The sequence below is a fragment of the Chlamydotis macqueenii genome, chromosome 2, assembly GCF_036417535.1.
Source record: "Chlamydotis macqueenii isolate bChlMac1 chromosome 2, bChlMac1.mat, whole genome shotgun sequence".
In the NCBI taxonomy this organism is placed as follows: Eukaryota; Metazoa; Chordata; class Aves; order Otidiformes; family Otididae; genus Chlamydotis; species Chlamydotis macqueenii.
The window spans coordinates 28450997-28468807 of NC_141557.1; the positions used below are offsets into that span (position 1 = coordinate 28450997).

Here is a 17811-nt window from a genome sequence, read left to right on the forward strand (position 1 = left end):
GTCTCAAGATGAACAGTTCAATAATAGTTTGAGTGGCAATAGGATGAACAATTCAGATAGAAATTCTATTTCTCTCTCCAATCATTTCATTATAAATGTTTCTGGGAAATCAGTACTTATTTGAGTGGACTGCTTAGCTTAGATCATACATACTGGACTCCCTGCAGAGCTTAATTTGTTCAAAAATAAATTTCCTACTGCAAATTTTGCAAGTATCTCACTTTTCAGTGTAAAGCACAGCTTTCATATCTATAAAATGGGAACATAAGTATTTCCACTCTGGGGTATAGGGGGGGTGGATGTGAGAATTCATGTATCAAATATAGAAAGCATTCCTCTCACCATTCACTGGAGTAATGAAAGAGCAACGTGTAGGCAGATGGACAAGCAGACAGGCACCTCCTATTGCAATGAAAATGTCATTGTCCTTCACACACTGTTTTCCTGGGGTGAGCTGAAGGTGTCTGTCCTGCTCGTTTGCTCCTGTCTGCCACTCCTGCTGCAGTCTTGCCAATACCTACATCCTTTCTACTGTATGGCAGGCATCTCCTCTCCAATTCCCAGAGCCTACCTGCCAAATCTAATTAATACAGCAACCAGCTGAAGCTATGTAAACAGGGGATGGGGAGGCTGGGATTAAAGAACAAGAAGGACTAAATCCACTCCCCATCTGAAATCCCATGTTGCTGGCACAACTGTGTCATGTCACCATTCACATATAGAGCCATCTCTGGAAGGTCTTCCAGTACCTAAAGCGGGCTAATAAGAAAGATGGGGAGAAACTCTTTAGCAGGGCCTTTTGTGATAGGATGAGGGGTAATGGTTTTAAAATAGAAGGAAGCAGATTCAGACTCGATATGAAGAAAAATTTTTTTACAATGAGGGTGGTAAACACTGGAACAGGTTGCCCAGAGAGGTGGTGGATGCCCCATCCCTGGAAATGTTCAAGGCCAGGTTGGATGAGACTCTGAGCACCTGATCTAGTTGGAGATGTCCCTGGTCCTTGCAGGGGGGTTGGACTAGATGACCTTTAAAGGTCCCTTCCAACCCAAACCATTCTGTGATTCTAAATTGGCCACACTGACAGTGGCTTAACTACACAAGGGCTTAGAGACTGTATGTGCAAGCTCCTCCTGCATCCTGAGTGGAAAATATGCACACGCACAGGGCTGAAAAGTGGATCAACCAGCAGATTGATGCTGTCACTGCAGCAATTTTCCTAAAAGATAAATACTTTTTTTTTCCTTTTTTTTTTTGTTTTTAAACTGAAAAACTGGTAGGCATCGCCATGGTTACAGTTCACTGTCAGTCTTCTACCTGCAGCCTTTTGATGCAAAACTATTCAAACAGTGGAAGCACCTCTGGTGCTTTGTCCTTACTTTTCCTCCAGCTCCACATAAGTAGGGCTGTTTCACACATGGAAGAGCAGTGGACACTTATACTATTGCCTCAGTCTTACAGAACATGACAATACCTGCTTCCATGGAGCTCGCATACCCGCAGATTCAAGTGAAATAAAGTCTGTTCTTTTCAGTGGTCCCAGACAACAGGTTTTGACCATGGGCTCAAATGGACATGATCCATTTAATCATGACAGATAAGGGTTGAGTCTCTCTGCTAGAGCTTCATAGTATGAAAAAGAAAAAGTACAGAAGAAACAATGTTCCATGAAGTTCAACAGCTATGCTGCTGGTTCAAATCCTGTTTTGCCCTGCTTCTGCACAGAATCCAACACCCAATGCATAATTGAGCATTAGGCAGTTCCACCTCCTCCCGGTGAGATCTAGCTGTTGCAAACATTTAATAAGGAGCAGCATTTAGCTCTCCTCAATATTTGGGCTGTGATCTGTCATTCTCTTTACACAGGCCACTTAGGGGGAAGAGGTTTTTTCTTTAACTTCATAAATGAATGCAGCCTTTTCAAAAATGAAGCTTATTTACTAATTAGCACTTTTTGATTAATGCAAGCAATTTATGAAGATTATGCTCACAGTGTTAGTTCAACAAAGCACTTCAGTTCATGCCAAACTTTAAATTCATCTCTAGTAAAACATGTTAAGAACCTAATTTCCGTGCTGTAGCAGAGCTGATACCAAGAAGCAAAAGCCAGACTCTCTCTGTTAAAGGATACTTTACTTCTGAAATGCTATCGATAGCAAGCAAACAGTTCATGAGCAGGTTGAAATTTATCTGTATAAAGAGATAACAAAAAAGCTGACTAGCAAAATATTTTTTTAACAATCACAGCTTGATACCACTCATTGCACTGCAGCTTAAGTTCTCAGCTGCACAAAGCAGCATTGAGAGCTAGTCTGGAATATTTATAGCTGAAATCATGTCCTGAAATCCTTTCATAGAAGTATATGCTGTACATTCAGCTTCTGAAGAAAATATTCTGTATACTCCTGGAACTCAAACCTTGTGTTTTACATTGCTTGCAGTCTTAAAGAATCTTTCACACCGTCACACTTTCACACAAAATGCAAACTGTCCTTCTCGCAGCTACTGCTCCCAAAGTCTTTCTTAGTTTTCTCTCCTTGTCTATCACATCTTTGGCATTTATGCCGGTAAGCAAAAATCACAAGAAGAGGCAGACAGACATATTCAAGCCATCCTCCAAGCAGTGACTCCTGCAGAAGATATTATATTTAGTGTCATGCACAAGCTGCCAACCCAAGTGTATCTCTAGTTTTTCCTGAGACCTGAAAAATTTGCATATAGCACTGTTAACCGGCATACTGCCATACTGACAGATGGGCATGAGTTTAAGCAGCCAAGGGTTGGAATATGATATCTAATGTGCATTTCAATTGTTGCTTTCCCAGCCAGGAATGTCACATCTGCAGCTTGTTCCCAATGCTTACGCCCATGGCTAAGGGCATACAGCATCACTAGTTCAGCTCTGAGGTATATTCATTTAGAAAACGAATGTCTGTTGTCCCTGGCATGAGACATGGTTTCACAGATTTAGGATTAGCTGTCTACAGAGGAGTCCCTTTGTCTTTGACTCAGTATCAATGGCTGCCATTGAATTGGCTGGTAAAACCCACAGTATGTCAACTGAGAGGGTGAGGAAGGTGTCCAGAAATATTAACAAGATAAAAATAAGTTCTGAAGCAACTATTACTGATCCATAGCACTGAACGAATGGTGCAATGCAAAATTCTTACTATGCCATCAAATTGCAGAGAATAACACAGAACCATTTAGATTGGAAGGGACCTCTTGAGATCTAGCCCAACCATCCTGCTAGGGTAGAGTCAGCTAGAGAAGGTAGACCAGAACCACATCTACAGAGCTTCTGAATATCTATACAGATGGATCCTCCACAGCCTATCTGGGCAAACTGTTTTAGTGTTTGACCACTCTTACAGTAAAGAGTTTTTTTCTTGTGTTCAAATGGATTTTCGCATTTCTTAATTTGCGACTCTTGCTTATCATATCACTGGGCTCTCCTGAGAAGAGTTTGGCTCCCTCTTCTTCATTGTCTCCCATCAGTTATTTTGCACAATGGTAAGATCCCCCCTGAGCCTTCTCTTCTCTAGGCTGAACAGTCCCAGCTCTTTCATCCTTTCCTCACAGGAGAGATGCTCCAGTCCTTTCATCATCTTTGTGACCCTTCACTGGATTCTCTCCAGCAAGTCCATATCTCTCTTGTACTGGGGAGTCCAGAACAGGAACCAGCACTCCAGGTGTGTCCTCACCAGTGCTGAGTAGAGGGGAAGGATCACATCCCTCGACCCGCTGGCAACACTCCTGCTAATGGAGCCCAGGATGCTGCTGGGCTTCTTTGCAGTGAGGGTGCACTGCTGGCTCACAGACAGCTTGCTGTCCACCATGACCCCAAGGTCCTTCTCTGCAGAGCTGCTTTCCAGCTGGGTGGCCCCAGCACACAATGGTACACACTCCTCCCCAGAGGCAGGATTTGCATTTCTTTTTGTTGAACTTCAAGATGTTCCTGTCAGCCCAGTTCACCAGCCTGCTCATGTCCCTCTGGATGGCAGCATGACTCTCTCCTATATCAACCATTCCTCTCAGTTTTGTATCATCGGTGAACTTGCTGAGGGTACACTCTGCCCCATCCTTCAGATCATTAATGAAGAGGTCAAACAGCATTGGTCCTAGTATCAGTCCCTATGATACACCACTAGTGACTGACCTCCAAACTGGACTTTATGTTGCTGATCAAACTCCCCCTGGGCCTAACCATTCAGTCAGATTTCATGTCTAACATTTGCTTATTTCCAAGGAAGGTTTTCAGGAGCAGATTTTTGCACAGACATAGACATTTACATAGTTCTTTTTCTGTGGCTGCACTGTATACATTCCAAGAAGTTAAGCTTTACTACTGAGTCCAAGCAATGCAGAAAAACATGATGGTGCCAATATGTATCCTTCTAGAAAGAATTCATTTCATTCTTAGTTGGTAGTTATGCTAATTCTGGTCTTTCTGTTCAAAAGCATTTCATATACAATTGTGCCAAAGTAGGTGGTAACTGTGTGTGATTTAACTTTTCATCCACACATGACAATAAACCAGAGCAACAAACTTAATCCCAGAGAATTTCAATTGAGCTTCCAAACATAAGCGGAAAATTGTAAAACGTGATTTGCTAAAACAATTTCACTAGAAAAAGATTAATAACATGCAAAATGAAAGGTCTGATGATTCCCACTAATTAAGTCTCAACCGAAGTGTTATTGTAGCTCCCATTAACTTGTCATCTTTCTCTTTCAAAGTTAAACTGAAGTAGATAATTTGTGTGCATTTTAAGAAAAAAAAATTTTTACTAGGTGAATCACAGTTTAATTATAAGGATAATATGCTCTCAGTTATGCTGCCATTCCTATCACAAATTTTTAGGTGACCCATCAAAAGATAAAATTTAATGTTGCTATTCTATCCTTTGGCCATGAGTATGATTTTTTTTTTCCTGAAGCTGAATTCTTGAATGCTCTATGAAATGGCGCTGTGGTTTTTTTTTTTTTTATCACTAGTTTAATACTCTGTGTTGCTTTAAAAGGAATTCACATCAAAGTGGTAAGCTTCCTTCTGCTACATCAGACAATAGAGTTGCTAAAGGATAACAATGCCCCCTGGGAAGGAAGTGAAAACGCATTCCTAAACTCTTGTAAGTCAGACAAAAATTGTAACATTCTCTGTATTTGGAGGCAGAATAACATCAAGAAAAACTATCGGAAAGGGATTTGTCAGATACCAAACACAAAATGCAAGTTATCGGGATCAGAAAAAGTTTTTTTCTATTTGTAACAATTTCAAAGTAAATAGCTCCACAGAGTTAAAAAAGCAGTAACTTTAAAGTGAGAGACGAAGGCCCTGTATGTGGCGACTGTATTTCTTTTTTTACAAATTATACTCTGTAATGTGTTTGTATACACAGAGACATAAACATATCTATTTGTCAAACCGTATATATAAAAGCAGTCAAAATAGTCCTCCACATAGGTTTATAAAATGACAGCACATCTTAGAGTTATAATATTTATCAAATATAGCAAAAGTTACTTTTGAGTATTTTTTTCTCTGCTATACTTTTTACTGAATGATTAACTTTTAATATTAAGAGGAAAGCCATACAGAAGACAAAGCTGCAAGTAGAGTCATAGATTCCAATAACCCTTTGTCCGTCTCTCAGCTTTCAGCCCTGTATTTCTTTATTTCTCAGATGAAATAAAATGCATTGAACGCAGTTCAGTTTCTGCCTTTTAAAATACCGAAGGTGAAAAACAGGGAAGCTATGAATAATGTGGTAAGCAAAAAAAAAAGCTCTACGAGAAGGCAGTCTTTGTTCTGTATCAGCCATTGTCAGAAAAGAAAAGAGGCTGTTCAAAAAGAGAAATGAGAGACTACCTTTTTTCTTTTTAAATGTAAGGGATAAGAAGTTCTGCGAAAGTATATGTGCAATATGTATATCTCCACTGAAAAAGTATTACAACAGAGGTAGGTGATATGGTTGATGATGGTTGTGGTAATAGAACAAAGGCAGAAATATTGCACAAGGATACGCATATGAGTGTCACTTGATTAGACAGTACCGAAAAACACTTCCAAACAACATCTGAGGACGAAAAATCATGGATATTTCACGAAGCAGTTAGCAAAGTTTAAGTCAATAGCTAGATTTTGGCTAAGATCAGTTGTTCTGTGTTTAGTCACTATAATCACATTTATTTACTGTCTCAAGAAAGTTCCCTTACCAGAGAAGACTTCTTACACAAGTCAGGACATTTGGTGCAGCCCCCTCATCAGCCTGACATTCAGTTCCTAATGTTGGAGGCACATACAAAGAAAATTTATTTACCATGCCTGAGGCCTGCTTAAACTCACATTTCACTGAGAACCTGGCTCTGTAGGCCTTATACGACCTCTCTCACAGACTGACTCTCTCTTCTTCTGGAGTACATTGGGATATTTTTCTTATTATTTGTCATTCATATTTGCTGCTTTTAGATACAGCCCTTCCCTTCATCCTTTTCTTCAGTGGACATGGGATCAAAGACTATCATAACAGCCATCCTAAAAGGCACTTATCTAATCTCTTTCTATTATTCCATCTGAGCTTTTTCACCTACGTGTGGATTCACATACAATTCCTATCACTCCTTATTAGAACTTTGTCTCCCCATATTGCCTTAGTGGACACAAAAAAAAATCAAGTTCCTTTTTTTCATGTAGTTTTCTGTACTTTCCTTCCTTAGCCAAGTGACCAAGTTTGTGTTATCTGAAACACCTGGCCTGGTACAACTGAAGTAGGGTCTTTCTTAGTAGCTAAATAGAGCTATAATTCTCCACAGACAGAGAAGTATTTGAGCTCTTTCGCCATGCCTAGACTCCTTCTCTCACCAATTTTAATAATTAATGGTCTTAGATAGCAAATGATCATATTATTGAAACTGGGTGTTATGACTGTCTATTTAGGCTTGTCAAAAATATGACAACCAGCTGTCAAATGAAATAGAAATACTACTCCTTGCTTTTGCAGCTTTTTTTTTTTTGAGCCAAAGATAAAAAACCAAGGCAATAATATGACTTTATTAAGAGCTTCTAAGTTTTTTTTTTTGTATTTCACAGGTCATTGCATGGGACCTTATTACCTGTTTCTGAAAATGATATAAAAATATGTGTATATTCTGGTTATATTTCTTTCTTTTCTCAAGTACTAGCTGAATTTTAATGTCTTCTGCTGGAATTTATATTGATTCTACAGTGATCTGACTTACATTGCCTTTCTAGGATGAATCAGTAATGAAAAAGAACCTCAGAGGTAGGCTGTTATCAGGCATAAACAGGAGCAGAATACCTTCACACTTTTTCCACTTCGTCTTCCTTTTTCAAAAACTGGTATATAGCCACCTCTTCTTGAGAAGTCCTTCTCAAACCTCCAAACAACAAAAGTTTGTTCAACTTCTCCCTTTGTGTGTTTAATACTTCAGTGGAATTCAGTGGGTTGATAGTAGAAGATTTGTTGTTTGAATATTCATTATGCCTCTTGGAACTTGTCAAAATTCAGTTCCTCAACAGTGAGCTCAGCCAATGATTGATCACCTTTACTGAGCTCTTCATGAAAGTACTCGTCAAAATATCTCGCCATCTATCTATCTATAACTTCATTCTATGTAAATATGTATTCGATTCATGTGATATTTCCATTTTTGTGCTTTCTCAAACTTTGTTGTTAATATTCTTGCCTCCATATGGTGACATCCTCATAGAATGACCTCACCTTATTAGTATTTCTATCTTGTTCCATCTGCTCTACCAAGCTAGGCAAGTACTGTCATTTGCATTGTTTTATCAGTCTCTTGGCATTTGTTTTATCTTGATCATATTCCTCAGCAGGAGTCTGACTCCCGTTCTGAACACATGCTGTTCTTACAGTGCTGGCAGACAGTGTAAATAATTAACCTTTTTACCATTCAGTTTTGCCCACAAAAACGACTTCAAAAGGCATTTACTCCATCTTCCTTTACACTTGCCCAGAGCACAGAAATCACAGCCTGTATCTCTCTGTTGACAGTGGTACCAGCCACACTGGAATTAAGCAGAGTTTCAACCATCAGCCTGATCACAGAGTAGAAGTTACATGGGCTTAATGATGGGACCTAGAATCTAGGCAATATTGAGTGTGAGTTTTATCCCTCTTTCTATTTCCACATTTTAAGCAGAGAACCAGCTGACTTATTTTTGGCCAACAGCACCTTTCACAGGTATCCTTCTGTTTAACTACAGTGCACTCTAGAGCACTAATTGCAGGCAATAAGCCCTTCATCTGCTCAGACAGAGACCTATTAAGTAACAGACTTTTCTGTTCTTCCCCAGCACTTCCAAGTAATTAGATTCTGGAACCAAGGATGTAACGTCGCTTTCCCTAAATAGAGTATGATCATCACCTAGGATATTAAAGCAGCACAGCTCTGTTGACATCACTTCATATGAGCTGAGGATCTGGCCCACTGGAGGATCTGGCCCACTGATTCTTTACTGAGACATGAGTATAATCAGAACCATTAATATCTTGCCAGAAGGCACTAATCCTACTTTTACAGTTTACTGTTTTTTGTAATTTTTTCAATTGTCTTTGCTGCTGATTGAAAGAGGATGCTCGCATTACTGATTTCAATGAGGCTTTGAGGAATAAGAATGCAAAAAAAAAAAACCCCCAGACTTGCATGTGGAGACACGTCTGAATTTATAGTATATCTGTTGGTTCATCTAGACTACATTTGGGAGGATGAATTGGTGCGTAATTTGTGGCAATTCTATGAGCCGTTTTCTCCCATGCATAATTTTACCAGCAGATAAAATTGTTCTATATAAAAGTAGAAAATCTCACCCTCTCCTCCACTCATTTAACAGGCAAAACAGGCAAATAATGAAAAAGATGTAAGTAAAATAATGTTGTTTTTTTTTAAAAAAAAAACAGGGTATTAGTCAATAAACAAGCTAAGAGATTAATATTGTCCAAGAACAAATATTGTATGGCAACAAAAAGATGCTGCTGAATAAGAAATAATTGTTTTACAGAGATAGAGTTGGTTTTTGTGTTGTTCTGCACTCCTGTGTTCTTAATTTTCCCTCTTTTGCCTTCCTACCTCTAATCTGACTTTCCCTCTGTATGGGGTGGGTAAGCCTTTCATTGCTTTTTCTTTTTATTTCCCTTTTTTCTGTACCAACTTCCAGCTACAACTGGTTTTATCTTGATTACACGATCAGTTTTCGACTGTAAGCACATTTTTAAATGCCTGCTTTGTTTCTGTATAGAGGCATTTTCAGTCTTGAACAAATATGGTTCCTGTTGCATTACATAGCCATTGTGTGAAGTAGAATGAAACCAAACATGACAAATCCTAAGAGCAAGTAGGAAATCCTGCAGTCTTTCACAGAGTCAGTTGCCCTCAGAAGAGGTGAAATAGCTGAAATTATGGAGTCAGTCTAAAACAGAGGTCTCTAAGCATGCATATTTTTCCCTTCCCACATCCTACAACACACATGCTTAGAAAACATGGGACACATTTTAATGCAGCAATACATATTATTCCTGGTGACAAGGCCAACAAATTTCCACAGGTTTGAACTCTGGGTCTCCCAGATTATGTCCATGACATGCAGACTGCCAGCTGCGATCAGGAAATTTTTTTCCCTGCTGGAGACTGGAGGAGGGTTTTCAGTCCCTCTCACCTTGTGTTCAAGTGGTACGTAGTAATATCCAGCACAAACCAACTGTTTGTCACTGGGTACCTTATTAGTGTTAAAGTGGTAGGGAAAGCAGTAAGTTTCCTAGTCCGCTTCCTTGGGGAATGCTGTGAATTTTTGAGGAAGCCAGTGAAGATCTCTACCAGTATTTCATTAATTTCCTGGTTTGGTGAAATGTGGCAAAAGACAGACAATTCAGCTGTAATACCTTTGATGGCTGCAAAGGACGCTATGTGGGACACTTACCTTATCGCATGAATAGCTTTCTTCCCAGTGAATGTGGTGCTGAGTGTGTCCAGCTCTGAAAATACAGAGCACATATATCACTTCTGGGGATGGCTGGGTTTTATTCCCAGTAGTGTCCTGGCAGCAGAACATTGTACAAGTTCTGTCGAAACAGGTTTTCACAGAGATGCAGTGGGACTCAACAGAAAGAAAGATGGTTGCATGTTATCAGTTGAGGTCCACTGGGAAAGCAGTTACATGGACACTTGCCAAAACAAAAAAACAAACACTGTATAAAATGTCCAACCAGTTTGATAGCCTAGCTTAAAATGAGAAAAACAACGAAAGGCGGAGTGTAAGCTGCCACTTCATGTTTAATTTATATTTTTGTAGCAGTGCAGGAATCTTTCCCTACAAGTTTACATAATAGTAGAGAGATGGAAATAAACTAATGACAAAGCATGTAAATATGAACAGCATTTTCTTGAAAATAATATTTTTTTAAAAAAACCCACACGTGGCATTTTAATAAAAGTAGGTAACTAAATTTGATGTACGTATTTTATTATCTCCTTTGTCATAGTATAACCAGGTAAATTAAGACAGTATTTACTGACGTAAAGGTATCTTAGTGGAGTATTGGGATTGCTGGATTTTTTTACTTAAGGACTGAATGGTAGAATCTTCAATATATTTTCAATGTCATTACAAATAAAGTGAGAGAGCTATCTATTGATTTATCTCAGACATTTATGATGTAAAATTGTACAGAAGTTTTTTGAAATCTTATACACAAATATATATGATACCATAAATGACACCTGCCTAATACAGCTTCTAAGTGCTCCGCTAGGAACACTGTGCTTTTCTCCTTTGATTTAATGGAAATTTGTTACATTCAGCGAAGTACAGTGAAGTGGAGACACCAGGTTCTTTCTTAAATGGGCGAAAATACAGCCCTCTTTACCTTTACATTTTATGAGTTTCTTGCTCTTTAGTGTTTGGCAAGACAAATAGAATTACATACTGTGAGTGACTCAGAACAGAACTTCACTATCAATCACCTGCCTGACTCTGCACAAATTCTGTAGGGCATTCAGGATATTTTGCTGCCTATGAATATTTCAGACAAGATGAATCCCTAAAAGCTTCCTGATGGATTAAAACTGGAAAGTAGGACTTTTTCCTGGTTTATAGCTGTTTGTCAAAATACTATTGCCACTACAACTCTGCAGTAGAAGCAGGTTTCTTTAAATGAAGGAGATAACCCAGGGGAATGTTGCCGACTCCCTTCATCACAGGTAATTTGAAAGTAATGATATTTAATATATTAATATTGTATGAACTACAACAGCAGAAAATGGAAAGTTGTATTAGCTTCTAAGCCTTTAATATGGCACTAATGAAAGTGGACTACAATGGATGCTTTAATAAAGCCACATCAACAGCCAGAGTCATTCAAAGGTACAGGCTATGGGCCTGGGACTGTTGTAAATCTCCAAAATTTCCCCAGCCAGTGCTGTGGGAGGAGAGTCTCCCGCACTGTACAGGCAAATTCTCTAATCCAGATAAAAACATGTGGGTGTTGACTGTCTTTTCATATTGACAAGCCACTTTTCTTGAAACCTTTCACTGCCAGAAACTCTGGAAAGAGACTATTCTATATACAGAAATTTCTCTCATAACTCCAACATACATGCCCATCACTTCCAAAGTGCATATGCAGAGGATTGCTCTGTGAACACATTTACCTGTCTAAAGACCTCCAGTCACTCCTACAAACAAGGCCTTCAAAATGCTTAATGTACCTCTATTGACAGCAATCCTTATAATAGGAAATTACCTTATTTTGATTTTATGTCGACATCTTATTATTTGAGAACTAAAATGACAGCCTTATTTTAAATAAATACCACTTCTGCTCCTCCGTGCATCCTCAATAGACTACTCCAGAACTAATAGAATAGCTTTGCTCTGATTTGCGATGCTTTGCTTATGCTGGAGAAACGAGAAGTACAGTTTAGCCCATCATTTTTATAAAAATATAATTTTGTTTGAATCTGATTAATTTAATTATTTATCTGTCTTTCTAAGTACATAGAAGGCATCCATTAGTAAAGTGTCTATTTCTCTAATCCCCTAGATCTCTAATCTAATCTTCAACAAACTACAGTTATCATAAGCCAGGCATATGGAATCATGTTATAGTCAACAAAGCATTCACCACAATGTCTGCCCTTCAACCAACCTCAGACCTTTACTACAGAAATTTCCTTGTGTTTTTAGCTCATCTCCAGCCTTAAATTGTGCTTCCACCTCCTGTTAAACAGCTGCTTCCTGCCAGTCCAAGGGCAGCTGCATTTCTGTTCATGTGAAAGAATTTCTTTATCTTCCATGACTACCTCTCCAGGTTGTTACAAGTATTAATTAAATTTTGCAGAAGGCTTAGAGACATTTGGATGCCTGCAAAGTATTATTAATTAAACCTTATGCTAAAAGCAGATATCTTCAGACTTCCACAAGTCCCAAACAAAGCCATGTGTGCCTAAGCATTCTTGAACTTTCCAGGAGTTTTCACAAAAAGATGTTAAGTTTGGAGGTCAGGAGTACTTTCAGTCAGAACGTGAAACTTTGCATAACAGAAAAAAAATACCCCAACTTTTCCCATTTCAGACTTCATCAAATGACAGAATATTTTTCTTTATTAGCAGAAGTATTAAACATGATCTGACTAGTATCACTGCAGTACATCTGTTGTAGTAATGGATATGAATTTGCCAAGCTATTCTCTCATTTTGTTGTAGTAAGAATAAAAAGCCCAGCCCATTAACAAGAACAGCGTAAATGATCTCACTTCATCATTTTCAAAGGGACTGATGGAATATGAAATGAGTTTCATGGCAGTAAAGCATCATGGTATTAAAGAAATTGTTTTAAATTACATAGATAAATGGACAGATAGCTGCAAACCAGTCTCTTTCATATTTGTGTATATATATTTTTTTTATATGTCTGCATGTGGATATATATATGCATTTATATTTAGATTTCAATACAGAAACAGGATAGTATTGTTTAATTTTTATTATTTATACTTGTGACATTGTATAAGTCCTTATGGTACACATACTCATTCTGTGACAAATCAAGTTGATGTAAGTAATAACTGTTACTTCCAGCAGCTGAGGATCTGGCACTGCATGCGTGCATTTTTGTATGTATGTATGTATGCATGTATATAGATATATGCATCTATATCTACATGGACCAACATATATCATAAGGAAACTTGGAGTGAGAGTAGTTTAAGGTTTTCCATTATAAAATATTCTGTGCCCTTTTTATGTCTTCTTTGATGTAAAGACAATAATCAAGAGAGAGAAAATCCATGACAAAAAAAAAAAAAAAAAGAAATTACTTTGAAATTAGATTAATGTTTAGCAGGGGTGTTATTTATTTATTTATTAAACATGGTTAACATCATGGTTTGTCCTGCAGTGGCTGGATTCCTCAGAAAAGTTTTGGCCATCTTCCCAGCAAATGTTCCAGAATTGGTCTCCTCATTATATGCTATACCAGAGATGCCATGAACTGCTGGAGGATGTATAGTGTTTCTGGACACAAACCCAGGCTTGTTATCCTTTCAGAAAAAAAAAATAATTTTATTTAGATTTACAGTTATAAAAGGTATCTATTAAAGTTCTGGCTATTCTAATGTATTCCTTACAAAACATAGTGAAATTCCACCTTTCCCTTAGCACATGGTTAGAATGCTGAAACTCAACACAAATGGGTCAGAGGTTTAAAGCTCAAATAAGGAAAAATAGGATTGTGGAGTTCTATGAAGTCTTTCCTTTAAGAAAACTAAGAAATAACACTTTAACTTTTGGTGCAAACAATGGCGTTTTAGTTCTTAAAATCACAGTTCCGTGTTTAAGATGTGCTAAATATGTGCTCTATGCTTCTTTATGTAAAAATCTTATGATGGCTTAACTGATTACAGACTATTTTTACATAATACTTTGGCTTTCTTCAGCGCACAGCCTGCTCACACAGGGAAGGGGAATGAGGCTTGCACAAGCAACTACGCATCTTAGTGCATCCTAATTTCTGTGAACATGATTTTTCAACCTAAAAAATATTATTTTTCTTTTTTTTTTTTCACGTTCTTTTACATGTTCCACAACATAAATGCCTCTCACACCATGACTTGCTCCCGGCCCTCTGTTCCTTAGGGAGCAGCCAGCCCTCTCTGCTCCCTGAGAGAAGGGTATTGATTGCTGTAAGACTGGGATGGCTGCCCCTGGCAAAAACCACGCTGTTATGAAGGTCATTAAAGAAGAATTATTTTCAGATTCTCTTATTTGCTAATCAAGCAATAATACTTTGTATTTAAGCAATATAAGTATTTTACTGTCAGATCTGTTATGTTTGTTCACCTAAGATTCCCACAGAATCCAGCAAAAATATGGACATGTTCAAAAAATACGGCCCCCCAAAAAAAAAGAAAGCAAAAAGTAGTGTTATTAATAGCAAATTATAATCAACACTTTCATGTTAAAATACCTATGTAAGAAACTGAGTAAACGGCTTCAGATGGATAGAAAATAATATTAATATTTTAGACACGTAAGCACCAATTTTCAAGATGCAGACTATCATCTGCCAGGTGTAAATGTGAAATAATCCCCTATTTCCTAAGAATCCTAGCTATTCATTGAAGTATATTTCACGCCACATCATATATTTTCTAATATTTTGTAAATTAAATGCGTGAATATATATTCCAAGTTTTAGTGTAGGAGGTGTGAAATTAGTTATATACTCACAGGTGTTTTCCATTGTTGGGGATTTAGAAGATCCAGAAGCTTAGCTAGGAAAAAATTACTGCAGTTACAATATGCTAAAGTTAAAGTAATCCATACGGAACAAGAATAAAATCAGAATAGATTTTTAACAGAATCTACCATGTAAAATTAAATAGTGATTTTTTAATACTACTTTGGGGATTCAATGGATTTTAAAGAAATCCTTGTTTTAGGCACTAAACATGGTAGTGTGACTCATTTCTCATAGACTCTGAGCCTCCACATTGCAGCTATGACAAATTCTCTACAATAACAAGATCATTGTGTTTACAAAACCATAATTTTGCAAAACATTTGCATCACTAATGTAATTAAGTACTTGTGCACATGCTACTGTGCTCTACCTAATCTTAGGTTAGCAAATTTTCAATTCTGTGTAAGGGATAGAATTATAATTTTTTCCTTTTAGTAAATTCTTCAAGGTTTAATGACAAAAATTAACTGGATAGCATTAATATATTCTAAGAGACAAAGAAATCTAGGCTACAGGAAATTATCCTGCCACAAACAAACAAAAAATTCTTTCCATGTAAATTTTACATGACTAATGCTAAGTATGTGCTGAGCTTTTAAGAAATTAAATTGTTCTTTTATGTTGAATCATCATTTCATGTTCCAAACTCAGATCAAGTGAATAACTGCTAATCAAATACTTCTAATCCAAAATTCATTGATGCCAGTAAGAGATTACTTTTTGTTGTTTGTACATTTTTGTACAGATTGTACTTTTTTTGGCAGTCTATTAAAGTGTAAGTAGTACTCTAGAAGCATAGACTAAGATGCAACTTGGTTTGAAATGTTCTGCATTGAGTCTAGGTGCTATCTGTTAAAGCAAATTATTTTGAGGCATCTGTGCTATACCCTAAGCTGGACTACATACTCATTGTTATATTAAAATCTTGTGATTCCTAAATAGACTTTTCATTAATTACTGCCTAAGAGAACAATTGCCTGAGACAGAGAAAATGCCAAATAATTATCACGAAGTGCTCAGTCTCTTGTAGTCTGAGATCCAGCCTCTGGATCCTCAGTATGGCTATATAATACACAGCTAATGACACTTCATTAGAGAGTGCTCTCTCAGCCTAAATAATTTCTGCATTCACATTTATTACAAAATAAAGTACAGATTGGTTTGATTTTCTGAGTAAGCCCTTTCCAAGTTTTACCTATGAAAGTCCTAAATCTGCTTACTTCTTTGTCCATATTAACTTACATGTAATAACTAAAATAGTTGGCATTTAACACACAGAGTCATTAAGAAGAAATAGGTTACTAGGCCATCTCTTCTTTGTCTTAGAAGTAAGAGTTGCCAGGGTAGGGATGTAAGTCATATAAATAAAACATGATAAACATATTGGCAAAGTAGCAGAAAGAAGTCTCAATTCCTCCAGTATGGTCAAGCTGTAATCCATGCAATGAGTGAAGAAACAGAATGTGAAGGACAATAAACACAACTTTAGGCTACCTCTAGCATTTCGTATCAAATGACCTGATCAGAAATATGTCCCAGCTAGACTCCTTCCCCAGTGCTCAGCCCAGCTGTGCTGGAGACCAAACGACTCGGTTTATGTGTGCTTTTATCTCCTCAAGATGCTCAGAGTATTTGAGTGGCCAGAAGATAACTCAGAAATCCTATCTTCTCACGCACCTAAGGTCTTTTATTCATGTAGTTATAGTTGCAATTACTGCAGCATTTACTGTTTCTGAACAATTTTAGTGCCAGGTCTTAGGCAAGGGAGTTTCTACTGATTTAGTGTTTCCAAAGAGGAAAAGGTTATCTAACAGTTAAACTTGGAGATTAAATCTTATTAAAACAATATTCATAAGAACTTCTGAAGATTTAAAATATTCTGAACATAACATTTATCTTTCATTAATCACTAGTAGTGAACACTTTGTGAAAAATTTCTTCTCCCAGAGTGTTTGGCTGCACTTGGTACCAAACCTCATATCTACATTCAAATGTCATTCATGAACTAGGACAGTCTTTTAATTACCGATTACTCATCAACTGAACCTGTTTTCTTTCTTCTCTTGTTTAAAATAGTATTTAATTCAGGTGCAAAAGTACTATCACATTAGCTGAAATATCAGCTAAGCTTCAGGAATGACTATTAACAGCGGACATGACTGAATTGTGTTTAGTTTGTTACTAATTATTTTTATTTCCAGAGACTGCTCAAGCAATAGGTTACAACACCACTGCTCACAGGAGCACAGATCTTGTTAGAAAAGGGGACTATTCAATTGCTTAATAAATATCATCACTAGCAGAAAGAGTGATAAATTCTGCTGCACACTGGAGTATCTTTACTTTCAAACACTTGGCTTTATAACCGTAGCATTGTTGTCTTAACATCTGGATTTTTCTTTTCTGTAGAGTCCTATAATTAAGATACTTACTGAATATTTAGAGCTTGTCATACCCACTTACAGTGTGCTTAAGTGTACTTCAGGACACAGTGAAGCTGTATTCATCACACTCTAGAAGTGGAAGACAAGTACTAAAGATTCAGTAAAGGCAAAGCATTGTAAAACTGAAACTTTTATGAAGTCCATATGAAAGAAAAAAAAATTTCAATATAATTTATAACTTAATAAAAGCTGTTTTAATAAAACATGTATCTATACTTATGACCTTCATATTAATACATAAAATAAATTATACCATTAAATGATTTAATACTGAAGTAGAAAAATAGTCCTCAAATAAGAAGCAAAAAAATATACTGCTATACCACCAGCATCAGCATTTTACTATTCTAAAAGCCATGGGTCCAATTTCCCACATATTTAAGGTAATAAAGACTAGATTTTTGTTTATACAGTGAAGTTCAACATACCTTTAGTTTCTCTGATGCTTGCATTTAATAATCAATGTCAAATTAAGATAAGCTCCCATCGTTTTTTTTCCATTGATTCCTGGAAGCCAAGTTTCACTGTTTTCTTTTACTGCTTTACACTCTTCAGCATACTAGCAATTTTCCCATTTGTAGCTCC

At 37.1% G+C, this 17811-nt stretch overlaps 1 long non-coding RNA gene across 3 annotated transcripts in view; it reads left to right on the top strand.

The window, feature by feature from the left end:
• Nucleotides 1–17811, top strand: part of LOC147601611 (uncharacterized) — a 49224-nt gene that overhangs the window by 17131 nt on the left and 14282 nt on the right. Inside the window, exon 2 of one of the 3 annotated variants that reach the window (XR_015257771.1) lies at nucleotides 8040–8147. The exons of the other annotated variants lie outside the window; for them this stretch is intronic. This is a non-coding gene — a long non-coding RNA (uncharacterized LOC147601611). The remainder of the gene's footprint in view (nucleotides 1–8039; nucleotides 8148–17811) is intronic. 3 annotated transcript variants of the gene reach the window in all.